Source organism: Bactrocera dorsalis, chromosome 1 (assembly GCF_023373825.1).
Source record: "Bactrocera dorsalis isolate Fly_Bdor chromosome 1, ASM2337382v1, whole genome shotgun sequence".
Classification (NCBI taxonomy): Eukaryota; Metazoa; Arthropoda; class Insecta; order Diptera; family Tephritidae; genus Bactrocera; species Bactrocera dorsalis.
In genome coordinates this window covers 48,425,227-48,440,598 of record NC_064303.1, presented here as the reverse complement: position 1 = coordinate 48,440,598, position 15,372 = coordinate 48,425,227, and positions in this window count along the sequence as shown.

Sequence of the window (15,372 nt, the reverse complement as noted above, 5' to 3'; positions counted from 1 at the left end):
TATTTGTTAAGGTATCTACACTCAACAAATACTACTAATATCATGCTATTTAAGTTTGTACGCTCCAGTTGAATTTACCCAAGTAAGATATGCAAATTTCTTCACCAACTTATACAGTTGCCACCGCTTTCAATACAACTATGTCGTTTGAATAAGGAAATATCGAATGATCGTTTGAAAATGTTTACCTTTTACAAATGTCTGTGACTTCCACCCTTCTTGATTTCATTGGCATAGCCTTGTTGAAAGCGACTGCGCCTGGTCCAATTTGCTCTTGCATTTCTTCTGGTTAATTTGATTAAAACTCCACAACTAAGTTAACAGCCACATCCGTGAATTTTAATTTCTCTGCCAAGAATTTCTCATTGAAAACCATATAGTGCTGACGCTGCTTCTCTACCTCTTCTTCATCCATTTCCATCTCTGTACTATATGTGCTGTCGTAGTCTAAGCCAGACTTAGATATCCGCTCCTGCGGCCTATTTATGAAGTCCAATCGCATTTTCTTATACAAATTACTAGCTGAACTCTCTAATATGCGTTTCTGTTGACGAGTTTGTTCTTGCTTAGCCATCTTTGGTATATCGAGTTGTAACAAACAGCATACATACATACATATGTCGAATTGTTGAATGGTATTCGTAGTATCACCGATTTTTTAATAACGTCATAAACTGTTTTTTCTTGTTCTGAAAAGTTTCTAATTTAATTATTAATAAAATATTAGCTACTTACCTGTCGCTCTTCAAATTTGTCTTCGAATGTATGTGCATCTCATTCTTACACAATCAAAAGTTATATATGTGGGAACAGGGAAACCCTTTAGTGGCTTGGTGCGAGCCAGAGTCTGGCAACTACGAGCAGCATCAGAAAAGTATCCTACAAAATTTAAAAAGACAAGTCGCGTTTGAAAAGCGGAGAAGCGAAGACGAGAACGAAATTTTGGTGTCCGCAGCATGTTAATAAATTCATTTTAAAAACTGTCATTTCCTTTCAAATCGTTTATTTCATTATACTGTAACAATTAATGTTAACAAATTTCTAATTAAATTAAATAAACCTTAAATACGTTTTTTAACTAATTTGTGCGACCTGTGGGTGCATCCTACAAAATAGGGGGGCTCAACCATAAGACTAGAGTGTTGAAAGTGCATGTGAATCATGAATCAATTATGCTAACAATGCAAAAGTATTGTAAGAAAGTAGCAGATATTACAATAAATAAAGCAAGCGACGGCTGGTGCAAAAACTGGCATAGTACCACGAAACGACGTTATATTTTGAAATCAGACGCGACAAAACTACAAAAATGTCTAAGCTAAGTGACTTTGTGAATGTTCGCGAAAATCTACGCAAAAGCCGAAAAGAATGTATATTAGCTTTACATAAATATGTATTCGAATGTTAAGGTGATAGAAAGAATCGACAGCGCTTGCGTGAGTTTGCGCTAAACCTAACCTACTCCCAACTTAAGACTCTCCCACGGGATTACTAGCTGAACTCTCTAATATGTGTTTCTGTTGACGAGTTGTTCTTGCTTAGCCATCTTTGGTATATCGCGTTGCAACAAACAGCATATATACATGGTATTCGTAGTATCACCGATTTTTTAATAACGCCATAAACTGTTTTTTCTTCTTCTGAAAAGTTTCTAATTTAATTATTAATAAAATATTAGCTACTTACCTGTCGCTCTTCAAATTTTTCTTCGAATGTATGTGCATCTCATTCTTACACAATCAAAAGTTATATATGATGAATATTGCTACTCTTACAATAGAATTTTCCATTTCAAAACAAAAGGTTAGATATGGATATGTAGTAGTATACCGGTTTTTTTTTTATAGTAGGGGGAAGCATCGAAAGCCGGAGTGTGGAACTTTAATCCGCTAAACCTAACCTACTCCCAACTCAAGACTCTCCCACGGGACTACCGATTAAGTATTACTTCGTGGAAGGAACAGGACATTTAAGTCTCCTCTATCGTGCGGACTGACGGACGCCTAATTTGTTCAAAAAGTCTCAGTTTTGTCATTATGGATGCTGACGCTTCGCTGACAACTTTCCATTTATCAGTCGACTGACACATGAGTGTCGTTAAATTATCGACTGTAAGACTACCACCTAGTGTGGTTTTTAGCCTTTCCCTTGTATTTGAAAATCTAGGGCAATAAAACAATACATGTTCAGAGTCTTCTATCTGCTCTGTACACGTCGGACAGTTCGGACTAATGTCATTGTGGAATCTGAAAAGGTAGCTTCTAAAGCACCCATGTCCACTAAGTATTTGGGTCGGGTTAAAGTCTAGGTCCCCATGTCGTCTGTCTATCCATGAGTGGATGTCCGGTATAAGTCAGTGTGTCCAACGCCCTTTGGATGAGGAATTCCACCGCTCCTGCCACATTTTAACGCTCTCGTTCCTCTCCTCGGTCTTTGCCGATACTGTTTTAGGCGCCGATAGATGATATAAACGCTCGAGTTCATCGCCCTGGATGTCAATGGATCGCATAATGGCTACTACTTCAGCAGCGTCGATTGATACAGTCCGGAAAGAACTCATTACTAGAATTGCAGAAAGCTTAAGCACTGTAATTATTTGTTTAGCATACTCTTTTATACGTATTGCCTGTATCCATATTGGTGCTGCATGCAATATTACGGAACTCATTGCTTTCGCTATTAAGAATCGCCGGCTGGAACGCACGCAGCCTCTGTTGGTCATCATTCTCGATAGTGCGTTGTAAATTTTGTTTGCTTTACTGGATGAATAATCCAGGTGTTCTTTGAATTTTAATTTAGAATCCAATGTTACCCCCAAACACTTCAGCGACGGCTGAGAAGTAATATCGCACTCCCCTATGGTGAGCTCTATTCGTTCTTCCACCTTCCTCTTGCTTATGAGTAAAACTTTTGTTTTATGCTCCACCAGTTCCACATTCACAGAAGAGAACCAGTGCCGTAGATCATTTACGCACTCATGTCATTTGCTTCTTAGGTCGACTAATTGTTTTGCCACTGCTACCATCATGAGATCGTCCGCATATGGTATTAGTTTCACATCTTTTGGTTGCTGCCTTCTTGGCACCCCGTCATACATTAGGTTCCATAACAGTGAGCCTAACACTGACCCTTGGGATACTCCACTCGAGATAGAGTAGCTCTTGGCTCCTTCGTTCGTATCATAAATCAACCTTGTTTCTAAAATAACTCGTTATAATGTTTATGAGGTATTCAGGTGCGCGTATTTCTTTCAGGACTTTGATTATGTGTGCCCATTTTGCCGTGTTGAACGCATTCTTGACATCCAGGGTGATCAGCGCGCAGTACTTTTTCGTGCCACCTTTCCATCTTTTCCCACTTACTGCACATTTCGCAGTATCGACGACTTCTCGTAGTGCGTCAATGGTGGATCTCTTTTTTATAAAGCCGTATTGTCTCTCTGATAGTCCGCCGGCTTTCTGGATTATTAACTCCAAGCGGTTTCGTATTATATTCGTACTTTCGTACACTTTACCCATTGTGTCGAGCATACACAAAGGTCGTACGATGAAGGTGATTTCTTTGGTTTTGGCAGCAGAACTAAACGTTGTACTTTCCACGAGTCGGGAAACACCTCTTCCTTTAAACAAGCGTTGTACATTTTAGCGAAAACTCGGGGTTTTAAACTTATGGCTTCCTTCAGAGCTCTGTTTGGTATGCCATCCAATCCAGGCGCTTTGGTGTTTTTGATTTTCCTTGCTATTGCCAATAGTTCGTCTTCTGTGACTAACGGGGGTGACTCTACAGCTTCGTTTCGTCGCTTGGCATATGAAATCCGGTCGTAGTATAGTTTTTCGACGACCTTTTCCATAAAAGAGGCATCTTTAGGTTGCTGCTGCTTGTTTTTAAATCTGGTCATACATATTTTGTATGCAGTACCCCAAGGATCAAAGCTTGCTTCCTCACACAGCTTCTCAAAACATGATTTTTGCCTCGTGTAATTGCCGACTTCAGGAGCGATTTTCGTTCGTTTCGCCCCAGTTACGCTGTAGACGCCGTCTAGCTGAGTGACAAAGCTTTTTCAGCATGGAAATTTCTTCATTCCACTAATATACAGGCCGCCGCTTGTGGTGATGTGACGTTCTACGCATTGTTGCATCGCATGCTGCCACCAGATGCCTTTGATGCACGCCGGACTAGGTCAAACAGGTCTGGGTCGAACTCTTGTTGTTTCCAACTTCGCTTTCGGGAGGGGTTTCTGCTAAGAAGCTCCTGCTCTCGGGAGTACGAAATTTTTGCTATAATCGCCATATGATCACTGTATGTGTATTTGTTTGACACTGTCCAATTTAAATGCCTGCTGAGTGAATCATTTGCGAACATAATGTCAATTATGGATCCTTTGTTTCCCTTTTGGTACGTGTTTCGCGTTCCACTGTTTATTATTGTTAGGTTCGTTTGACTTAGGAATTATTGGACTAGGCGCCCGCGATGGTTTGTATATCTGCTGCCCCATGCAGTCGACCATGCGTTAAAATCCCCCGCTATTACAATTGGAGTTTTGCCCTGGTTTCTAAAGAGAGCCGTAAGAGGAAGTCTTCAAATTCTGTAATAGCTGCGCTGGGACGAGCATAGCAACTTACAAAATATATCCCTTGTATATTCGCCCATGTGAAACAGTTATGTGCTTCGCTGGAGCTGGTCTTGAAAGGTTGTCCTTTGCAAGACCATATTGCGGCCTTGCCGGTTTTGTCTGCAATTCATGTGCTTTCCGGACGCTGGGAATATTGTTCACTTAGTATGGCGACATCAACGTTCTCTTCTGTGATTGTCTGGTCTAGTAAATCCTGTGCTGCTGCGCAATGATTTAAGTTTAACTGTATTATCCTTATTTTCTTAGAGTCTTCATCACCTCCTGGTACTTGGGGCAAGTCATGCTTAATACTGAGTGTTCCCCTTTGCAGAGCATGCAGCTCGGAACGTTGGTGCATACCTTTGCTAAATGACTCGCGGTTCCACAACGTGTGCATTGAGTAGATCTGTCTATCAAACTGCTGCATTTTCGCTCCATCTGGCCCAGGTGGAAACACTTAAAGCATTTGGGAATAGGCGAGTACTCTCGAAGGCGACAGATCGACCACCCTATCTTTACTTTGCCAGCTTTGGCATCCTGAACTCGTAGGCATACTAGAGCTATCTGTGTGCCACTACGGGTTTTTCTCATACTTTTGACGCTTGATTTCTCCAGGTTTTGGATCCCACACTGTTTTTTTAGCGCCTCACAAATTTCTTCAGGTGTAGTAATTTCATCTAAATTCTCCTTTCATCGTTTTTCTAATGTAGGTCATGTTTGATCCTAACTCTTCAAGACCGCTGTCGCTTTTTATCTTCCGGAGAATATCAGCATACGACGACCCTTCCTTTTTTGTATAATGATGGCGTCCGGTTTCGTTCTTATTTTCTTCTGAATCGGCTTTCTCTTTTTAACAACATCCATCCATTTTTCACATGAGTTGTGTTGACCCGTAACTTCTATCACTTTCGTGGCCTCGCTGGTCATTTGTTGCACCTTTTCAATAGCCTTTCTTGGCTTTTTTGTGGGGGTAGTTCTTCCGAAACTTCTCGCAGCCGCTTTGGAGTATTCATCTCTTTGGAAATATGAGAAAGCTGTGTTGCTTTCTCAACCATAGTTTTTTCCACCGGTTTCTCGGCTTTATTATATAAGTACATTATGCTACTAGGTAGATCGCGCATTGCCTGGTTTACGTGTCTTTGACCAGCCATCATATTTTCCAACTCTTTTATTTTGCAACCCAGCTTTTTAAAGTAGTTGGACGATTCACTATTTAGTGATTTCTCATCACTTTTGCTTGTACGGTCAGCAGTTTCGTCACTAAATGTTGATCCATCAGCGGTGGATTCTTCATTTCTGCCTTTTGGGGGCGTTCTCAAAATTTTCGAATTCCTCCGAAAAGGATTTTCAGGTGTACGCCCCGTACTATTCTCGGAGGCCATACCTCAGTGAGAAAATAGTTTGGATACACCTGTAAGAGAGTACGTTCAGTCACTGCCGCTAAAACCTAACTTATATTATAAATGGTTGGCAATGCCTAAACCAAAAGCAAAACGAAAAGGAGAAAAAAGCGGAAAAGAGAAAAAGGAGAACAGCTGATCGATCAAAGCAAAAAACGGCAAATTAAAAATAAGCGCACGTTTGTTATTAGGGGAAATAAAAAGTTATTACTGAAAAATTTGGAATTTTGCCGCGAAAAAGGGGCAGGTATGTATTTGCAAATAAATTTTGTTTAAGTTAAATTGTACTTATCTATTTCTTTGGGTTTAGTATCCACTTGGATCGTCCGGAGTTCCAGTAAGTCTAAGCACAAAAACTAGTGTTTTCACTGTGAAAAACTAGGATTATTCAGCGAATAATCCAAGAGCGTAAGCCTAGTAGTATACCGGATGAAACTTTACAAATGTAGTTGTGAATTGCTTACATCCGTTTTGTAGAGTTATCTCTCAAAACCAAATTGTAAAGTAAATCGAAGTAAAAGTTACATTTGAATTAGCCTTTAAAGTTTTGGTGCATAAGAATTTGTGATACATTTTTACGCATTATATACAAAAAGATTAGTTATATATATTCTGGCAACGCTACCAAGTAGACATACGCATTTTTTTTCGCTCGTGATATTTTATTATTAATTAAAACAATTTTTGTAAATTAATTAACTCTGACTGACTAAATTAATAGAGTAAAATATCATGTTGTGAATACATACATTTTTTTAGTTACTAATACTACTGGTAATGTGTTAATCCGATTATCAACATGCCGCCCAAAAAGATAATTGCAAACAACACTTGTGGTAGCTGTTCTGAAAACGTGAGAAAAAACACCAAAGGATTGAAATGCTCTCTGTGCCAGAAGTGGTTTCATTCCATATGTCTGAACCTCAGTAATGCTGAATTTGACGCAATAGCAACGAACATCAAGGTAAATCGTATCTTATGGAGGTGTCTGGAATGCAATGGTTTGGAGGTTAGTGTAAGACATTCTGATGACTCGGAGGATGACATTGAGAATGATAACGTTGATAGACTTGAAAAAGTTCTAAATAAACAATTTGAAGACTTTGCCAAAAAATTTCAGGACAATCTTGAAAACTTTAAAACATCTATTAGTGAAAGTATCACCGGGTTAAAAAAAGAAGCGCTCGCCAAGCAACATGCCATCACCGATAAAAAATGCACGAGCCTGAGTGAGTATTACAACTATTGAAAAGAATTTATGCTCCTACCAAATCTCATCATCATCACCATCTTCTGCTGAGGACATCATAAAAGAAATTAATGATTGTAAGAAGCGTGAGTCAAACGTCATCGCTCTTGGAATTTAGAGTCAACCAAAGCTTCTGGCATTGACCGACTGGAAGATGATAAAGTATCACTCTTAGCTGTATTATCGGGTGAATTATCTGCTAAGTTAACTGGATTCAAAATTCGAAGACTCGGACGTCAGACACCTAACCGCACACGCCCTCTGCTTATAGAGACCCAGTCAGTTGCTGATGCCAGAGAAATCTTTAAACTAAGCCAGAGTGAGAGCTCTCAGGTTAGATTCAAACCAGACCTAACCCCTGCACAACAGACTCACCTTAATGATTTACGCTCTGAATTAAACACTCTCAACAAGAATGGTGACACAAGTAAAACCATCAAGTACATCCATGGCATACCGCAGATAGTTAACAAAAATTTTCGCCCGCTCAGTGAAAAGGAAGAAACCCGCTCTTCAAGTGTACTATCAAAACACGCGGGGGCTCCGAACAAAACTAAATAAATTTTTCACAGCGTCTGCCGTCAGTAATATCGACCTCATTTGTATTACTGAATCATGGTTACATCCATCGATTCACGATGGCGAACTAATCGACAGCACTTACACAATTTTAAGGCACGATAGGGATCCAGTTCTGTCCGGTCTGGAACGAGGAGGTGGAGTATTCATCGCAGTCAAACGCCACTTTCAAGCTGAATTAATACAAATTGACCAACATAACCTTGAGCTCGTCATCGTCAAAGTAAAAGGTGCTTCCCATAATATCATTGTTGGCTGTGTCTACATGCCACCTCTCTCAAACTTTGATTCTTATACTAATCTACTCACTCTACTCTCTTTTATAAACGATAAATTTAAATATGCTAAACTATTACTTGTAGGCGACTTCAATTTGCCTAGTAGTGTCCCCCGGGCGGACTGTGAAAGAATTCTCCAAGACGGTTTAGCTTTACTTGATTGCACTCAAGTAAACAACGCAAGCAACTGTGATAACACTTTTCTGGATCTCTGTTACAGTAATATAGAAATTAGTGTTGATAAAACCCTACCATTTGTTGAAGAGGGCAAATATCATCCGGCCCTCTCTATGAGTCTTAATTTTCGACCTAATCTTACATCACCGAGTTCACCTACATACTCCTTCAAGAAAGTCGATTATCATAATCTCAACGTTTTTTATCATCAGGTTAACTGGGTAGGAATGTATGAAACAGACAATATCGACAATGAAATTGCTTGGTTTTATAACAAGCTAGAGGAAGGCATTACCCTATATGTGCCTGTACATAAGAATTATGTCAGTAATTACCCTAATTGGTTCTCTTTTGAGCTTATCAACAGTATTAAGCTCAAAAACGCGGCTCACTCGCAATACAAGAACTCTAATAATCAAAGAGATTACGCTCGCTTCAGCATGCTAAGGCGTGATTGCAAAACTTTAAGTATTGAATGCTACAGAAAATATGTTGACAAAATAGAGAACATGGTTCAGTCCGACACAAGTGCGTTCTGGAAGTTCATCAAGAATAAGAAGTACAATAGTGTGAACATTCCATCCGAGATGTCATGGCTCGATCAATCTGCTACCACTGGTGAATCAATCAGTAACTTGTTTGCCTCATACTTCAAAACAACATTCACTGATGATAACAATAATGATCGAATTAACAAAAATACAATGATCAATGACCCAAAAACCAACCTCGATAATCTGGAAATCAAATGCGAAGATGTTCTCGAACAATTACTCAAGCTGAACCCTAACAAAGGTGCTGGACCTGACGGTATACCAAATGTCTTCATTAGAAACTGCGCTACTGTGCTCTATGAGCCTATCACTTACATATTCAATAGATCTTTGCAGCTTGGCACCTTCCCTAGCGCATGGAAGCTGTCGTATGTCAGTCCAATCTTCAAAAGTGGGCAGAGAACTAATCTTTCCAATTACAGACCTATATGCATCCAATCAGCGTTGGCAAAACTATTTGAAAAGCTTGTCCTCACTCAACTTACTGCTGCCTTTAAAGATATCATCACGACAAGACATCACGCATTTACAGGTGGCAGATCAACCACGTCCAATCTTTTCTCTTATACTAATTTCATACTCAACACTTTGAGTGATGGCTTCAAGGTTCATTCCATATATACTGACTTTAGCAAAGCTTTTGATCATGTAAATCACAGAACTCTTGTTTCTAAGCTTCAAGTCTACGGAGTCGATGGCAATGCATTGGATTGGTTATATTCCTACCTGGTAAACAGATCCCTGCAAGTTAGAGTTGATGGATATTTGTCTGAGGAATATAAGGTTACATCTGGAGTGCTACAGGGATCCCAATTAGGACCTCTGCTTTTCATCATCTTTGTCAATAATATTGTCAAAATTCTCCTGTCAGAATACCTGCTCTACGCAGATGACCTCAAGATCTACAGAACCATCAAAAATGTGCTAGATGTCCAGCTGCTTCAAGATGACATTGACAAGCTCGCGGCCTGGTGTACAAATAACAAACTTGACCTTAACGCAAATAAATGCGCGGTAGTCTCGTACTCACGCTCTCACAGCAATATTGTGACTAAACGGTCACAACCTGCAAGAAGTTCCCGACATCAAAGACCTAGGCATCGTCATAGACAACAAACTCACTTACTCGAAGCATATAGACAAGATCACACTCCAAGCTTTCAAGGTTCTTGGATTAATCACGAGAACAGGCAAAGATTTTCGCAATCCCTACACATTGATATGTCTATATCGCCAACTGGTTCTACCCATACTTGAGTACGGCACTGTAGTCTGGTCTCCTCACACTGATGTCTCAATCAACAGATTGGAGAAGGTCCAAAATAAATTCTGTAAGTCTCTATCCTATCATACAACCTTGAGGGCGCAGGTACTCTCCACCGACGATATACGTTCACGCTATAAAATCAACAGCCTAGCTACACGTCGTCAAGTCGCTGACCTAGTCTTTTACTTCAAGGTTGTTAACAACCTAATTGATGCCCCAGAGATTCTTGGTAGTTTTGAGTTTGCTCCTACGGCATTCTCGCTGAGACAATCACGGAAACTTAAAACAACAAAGACACAGAAAAACTATGTCTTCCATGGACCTCACAACAGGATTGCTAACCATGTAAATTCACTTCACCAGAACATCGATTTCTATAGAGGCTCCCTCAGTTCGTTCATCAATAGTATAAAGGACAAACTCTTTCCATATCATCACTGTAATACAATAGCCCTAATTATTATATATTTTTTCTCTTTTTTTTTTCTTTTACTTATAAAAGTAACTGCTGTATATTGCCGATTGGCGTTAATTTAATAAATAAATAAATATTGTTTCGGGATTATTCTAATAAAACCTGCGAAAGCCTCCAGTGTTATGCCTGAAGTTGTCAGCTGTTCCATATTTGTGATACGTATAACATGGTAGATGCAAGAGTTAAATAATATGCTCAAAATTGAAATTTATTTTATATACATAAGTCATAAACAACTCTAGGACAATAAGTTATCCGCAATTTACTTATGTTTTAACTTTTATCTAAGTATCTGATTGATGTAGTTTCTAGTATACTAATATCAGAGAACGTATATTTATAGAGAAGGTCCAACAACGAACAAGCGTGTGAACTGTCAAAAGCTAACAAAATGCGATGAGTGCACAGTGGTTGCGCCAATAGGACAAAATTAAAAAAATTCATAACAACAAAAATTTGCGAAAAGTTACCAAATCGTCTCTAAAATGTCCAAGCTTCCTCATGGCAAACCGGTTTTTACTGCAAATCTAACGGGACATTCTAAAAATAGAATGCAAAGCGTGATCAACTGTTCAATTTTGCAGCGAAACTGCGCTAAGTTAGTTTTTCGTGAAAACAAAATTGAATTTCAAAGTGGTCAAACGTTTGCTAAAGAGATCCGAATTTGATTATTTAAAATGAATTTAATTGTTGCAGGTACTTACTTTAATAAATTCGTCTTATGAAATTAACTTTATTGATTTATTATTTGCTGTGTATTTTTGATTGATTATCCTTTTTTTGTGTATTTTTTTACGGTATTTTCATGTTTAAATAGACATTTAGTTATGTTACCCCACGATCTCCCCTTTATGAGTGTTATCAGTGTACTTGTCAATGTTTTAAGGTAATACAAATGTTAGGTGTAGCTGCCGATATTTGCCGATATTTGCCCATAGAATATTCGTGAATAAACTTAAGCTGTCGTCTTACTGTTGCTCAAATTTGCGACGCTATCTGCTGCTCTTCCTTTGTTTTTGCGATGTTTCTTTTGTATTCGTCCTTTGTGTTTGTATGCAATGTTGCATATTTTTTTTCTAATTTTTATGCTATCTTTTTTTATAGGCGCTTCTTGTAACTGCGTATTTTCGCGCATGCACATTCTTGATCTTTGGTGCACAGAAGAGGACGCGAATGCGAAAAGAACTCGAAGTGTCATTGGTTTGGTAGAACAAAGCATTAAAAACAAAGGCTACGCAGTAGAGATGAGAAACTTAACATTTGTATTGGTTACATTTGCAAAAAAATTATTGCTTATTGGACAATAATTTTTTTGCAAATGTAACCAATACAAATGTTAAGTTTTCTCATCTCTACTGCGTAGCTTTTGTTTTTGCTAATGTCTTGCAATATATTGCCAAGCGACGAAAAAATTCTCAACTTTAAAACATCAAGATATCCAAATAACATAACAGTAGCTGAAACATATGCAGAAGTCGAGCTGCAAAGTTTAGTAGACAACTAGTATTTTACAGCTCCAAAGAACTGTAATTGAAAATTGTCTTGAAGGAACGGAGAACACATTAACATTAATTGGAAAATAGGAGTTTGATGGCAGTACTGGGCACAGCGAGTACAAACAAAAGTTTTCTAACTGCAATGATGCGCAACGATATTGTAAGCTTTAGCCTCAGGATATTCTATTAATGCTAAAAACTTTGAAAGCTATGCATCGGATACTGCTAAGCAGTTGATAAAACTACATATTGTTACGAATTTACTCTTGCTAGTTTACTTTGTTAGGTTCGTATCTCTGGATTGACAAATAAAATCAACACTGTTTAATTTAATTCAACAACTCTTTATTTCACAACTCGTCTACACTATAGCAGTTTACTCTTAGCACTGATTGATTACGTTGGCGCTGCCACGGCTTATATAGCCACGCACTTCTCGCTGATGCCGACGTGTCCTTCTAGAATATCGCGTCTGGAAATTACCAGAACATACGGCTATACGGCGCCAGACGCAAGCAGACAGTCGCGGCGCCAGACTCAGCAATTGTTTACCTAGACAAGCAGACAGTGCGGCGCCAGATGTCTATTGTTTCGACGAGCAGACAGCCGTGGCGCCAGATGTCTACAACAAGACAAATGCTATTCCATATACCTACAGCTATTGTTCATAATCAGGGATGCATATTGTAATACAAATATAACTTAATACTACTTTTGTAACACTGCCCTCCACTAAAGCCTAATCGTCCCGATTAGGCACAAATCCTCTTGAACCAAATGGGGCGAGCCTCTCCAAATGTACTACTTTCATTTTACATCGTGTTTTTCCATTTCTTTGTATGCGGTATACCACGTCATTAAGTCGTTTCATCACCATATAGGGTCCTTCCCAGGCTGTCTGCAATTTCGGGGACAAGCCTTTCTTTCGAAGTGGATTGTACAACAGGACCAGATCACCTTCTTCAAAACCTTTTGAATTTGCCGCTTGATCGAACCGGTCCTTCATCTTATTGCTCATCAGATGCGTATGCTGTCTTACCATTAGATGCAATTCATTCATTTCTTCCTTTAAGGCAGAACAATAATCTCCATCATTTCTTACAGCTGTAGGATTCGTACCAAACTTAAGATCAGCAGGGAGTCGCAGATCAGATCCGAAAATAATCTTTGCTGGCGTGTAACCAGTTGTCTCGTGCTTCGCTGAACGATACGCCAGCAGGAACATCTGGATGCACTTGTCCCAATTCCGTTGATCTTTATCAACGATTTTCCGCAGATGTTCTTCGAGCGTTCGGTTGAATCTCTCCACCATTCCATCTGATTGTGGATGTAACGCTGTTGTCCGTGTCTTGTGGATGCCCAATAATGTACAGACTTCTTGGAAAATGGAAGATTCGAAATTTCTGCCTTGATCTGAGTGTAATTCGACGGGCACTCCGAACCTTGTTATCCAATTTTCTACAAACGCTTCGGCTACTGTCTTCGCTTCCTGGTTTGGTAAGGCATATACTTCTGGCCATTTACTGAAATAGTCCATGACAACCAGTAGATATTTGTTTCCGGCCGTACTGGTTGGGAACGGACCTGCAACATCCATTGCGACTCGTTCAAATGGTGATCCCACGTTGTACTGTTGTAGCCTACCGCGACTTTTGGCTTTAGGACCTTTAGCTGCCATGCACTCTACGCAATTACTTATCCATTCTGCTATGGAATCTCGACAACCGATCCAGTAGAACCGTTGTTTAATCTTCTCTATAGTTTTTGTAATTCCAAGGTGCCCTCCACTAGGTCCATTGTGATATTCTTTCAATACTTTTGGGATCATGGACTTCGGTACTATGATCAGCAGACGAGACTGTTTGCCATCTTCGCTTTCCCAGGTACGATGAAGGTATCCATTAACGAGGTTTATGCTGTTCCATTGGGCCCAATATGCTTTTGCCGTTGGACTCTCGTTACTTATTTGTTCCTTTGGTGGTCGTACCCCATTTTCTTTGGCCATTACCAGCTTTGCAAGATCAGGGTCCTCCAGCTGATTGATTCTGATGCGGTGAGGAGTCCAATCATCTTCAGGTTCTATATTCAGTAATCGCACGTCGATTATACCTTCTTTTCCTTCTGATTTGGAGCAATGTTTAAATTCCAGTGGACAAGGGCGATGTGATAATGCATCCGCATTTTTGTGGTGAATCCTCTTTCGGTGTTCTGTTGGTTGTTTCCATTTTGATGGGTTTACTTTTATCTTGCAATTTCGGGCAAAGTGACCCGCTTTTCTACAGTTGAAACATCTGCCTGTTGTATTTACTCGCTGTGCAGCAATTGTCTTCAGAGTCTTCAATATTTCTTCCATCAGCGCCGGTTGTTCCATTTCAACCCTTTGTACTTTGGGTGCTGGTTTACTTAGTAGGGAAGCTGTTTCCTGTGTGAGGGCGTGCGAAACCGTTTCAGCAAACGTTCTTTTTGGCAATGCATATGTGGCGCGTTTGGTGTCCACATCACGAATTCCATTTATGAAACATTGAATTTTTACCCTCTCAATGTAATCCACAGGTGCATCTGCATTTGCCAAATGAGCCAGTCGTTCTATTTCAGTTGCGAACTCTTGCAACGACTCGTTCATCTTCTGACCCCTATTTTGCAGTTCGATCTGGTATATTTGTTTCCGGTGCTCACTACCATAACGTCTTTCTATCGCACTCATCAATGCCTCATAGTTGTCCCGTTCACAGTCTGGAATAGTCTGAAGGATTTCCTTCCTATCCTTTCAATGATACAAACAAGGACGCCACTTTGTCCGCTGCATTCCAGTTATTGGCCGTTGCTGTCTTTTCAAACTGAAGTTTGAAAATTTGAAATGGAATACTTCCATCGAATGTGGGTGCCTTCAATCTTTGATTATTTGTTGATGGTGCAGGGCCATGTAGTTGCAGTTCTCGCACACGATTACTCAGTTGAAGAAATTCTGATCTTAAATTTTCTTCGTCATTTTTTATTGTGCTTAATTCGTCTTCAAATTTTGAAAATTTCTCTTGCACTTGTGTATTATTTTCTGTAATCTGTTGTACCAAACGCTTTTCTAACTGCGTATTATTTTCAGTTATTTGTTGTGTAAGGCGAGACTCTAACTGTGATGTATTTTCAGCTATTTGCGTAATTTGCTGTGCCAGACGATTTTCTGCCTGCACTGCATTTTCTGCATTTTTGGCTATTTGCTGTGCCAGACGATTTTCTGTTTGCACTGCATTTTCTGCCATTTGCTGTGCCAGACGATTTTCTGTTTGC